The sequence below is a fragment of the Elaeis guineensis genome, chromosome 3 (assembly GCF_000442705.2).
Source record: "Elaeis guineensis isolate ETL-2024a chromosome 3, EG11, whole genome shotgun sequence".
Lineage (NCBI taxonomy): Eukaryota > Viridiplantae > Streptophyta > Magnoliopsida > Arecales > Arecaceae > Elaeis > Elaeis guineensis.
In genome coordinates this window covers 49965584-49967026 of record NC_025995.2, presented here as the reverse complement: position 1 = coordinate 49967026, position 1443 = coordinate 49965584, and the positions used below count along the sequence as shown (strand labels likewise).

Sequence of the window (1443 nt, the reverse complement as noted above, 5' to 3'; positions counted from 1 at the left end):
TCAAACCTCAAATCATAAATATGCTTCCAAAATTCACAGGATTAGAAGATGCTTATATATTTATTAGAGAATTTGAGGAGGTATGTGCAACCATGAAACTGCAATTAACAGAGGATGAGGTCAAACTTAGATTAATCAACTTTGCCCTTAAGGACAATGCTAAGAAGTGGCTTTATAGTCTGCCAAACTATTCTGTCACTACTTGGGAGGGCTTTGTGAGAACATTTTTAAAAAAGTATTTCCCCCATCATAAAACAGCTAGGATTAGGAATGAAATAAATCAATTTTACCAACTAGCTGGTGAATCATTTTGGAAGTACTTTGATCGTTTCAAGAATCTTTTGACCCAATGCCCACACCATGGAATAGAAACTTGGAGACTATGCCAGATCATCTATGAGGGGTTAGATTCAAACTCAAGAACCATGCTAGAGTCCATGTGCCAAGGCCAATTTATGGACAAAGAAACTACTGAAGCTTGGCAATTCTTAGAAGACCTAGCCGAGAAAAATTTACAGTGGGAAACAACTAGGGAACCTGATAAAGCTACACCTTCAAGAGGAGGAATGCATCAAATTCAACCAACCCTAGCATCAGAGGCCAAGATTGCAACCTTAACACGTAGATTGGAAGCCTTAGAATTACAGAGACCAGCCAATGTAAATCAAATATCTGCACCCATGTGTAAAGGGTGCAATGCACCAGACCATGTCTTAGAAGAATGTTCCTACTCGAATGAGTGTGCACAGGTGAATGCCACCTATCAAGGACCATTGAACAATCCTTATGCACCCACATATAACCCAGGTTGGAGGAATCACCCGAATTTCTCATGGTCCCAGAATCCTAATGTAGGTAATCCAAATTTCAATCAGCAAAATCTAAGGTCCAACCCAGTGATGAACAACCCGCCAGGCTTCCATGATAATGACAAAAAAATTACCTCTTTAGAGAAAAGCCTAGAAGCCATGATGAAAACACATACCAGCTTTATGCAAACTACGGGTCAACTCATAAATAATAACACCCAAGCTATAGCCCGTCTGGAAATGCAAGTAAGTCAGCTGGCTTCGACCATTAGTGAACGAGAACATGGTAGGTTACCTAGCCAACATGAGCCAAATCCTAGGAACCAAAATGGTCCACGACCCCAACAAGGAAACCAAGTTAATGGTATAAATGCCATTCATACCTTAAGATCAGGAAAACAAATAGACAATAAGGTAGTTGCACTTGATGATATAGATGACTCATCTGCCGAGTCACCTTCTAAAACTACTACCTTTCAACCTCAAGCACCAGAAACTGAAAATTCACCTAGTCCAGTACTTAAAAGTCCTAGAGCTCCTTTTCCAAACAGACTGAAATCCAATAAATCTGAACATTTAGACAAAATTTTAGAGGTATTTAAACAAGTCCAAGTTAATATTCCTCTTTTAGATA

General features: G+C 39.2%; 1 non-coding gene across 1 annotated transcript; it reads right to left on the bottom strand.

Annotated features, from left to right (window-relative positions):
- Window positions 1-260: 260 nt before the first annotated feature.
- On the bottom strand, window positions 261-367 carry LOC140856753 (small nucleolar RNA R71). Its single transcript, XR_012140356.1, has one exon. It is a non-coding gene; the product is annotated as a small nucleolar RNA R71 (small nucleolar RNA).
- Between the last annotated feature and the right edge of the window lie 1076 nt (window positions 368-1443).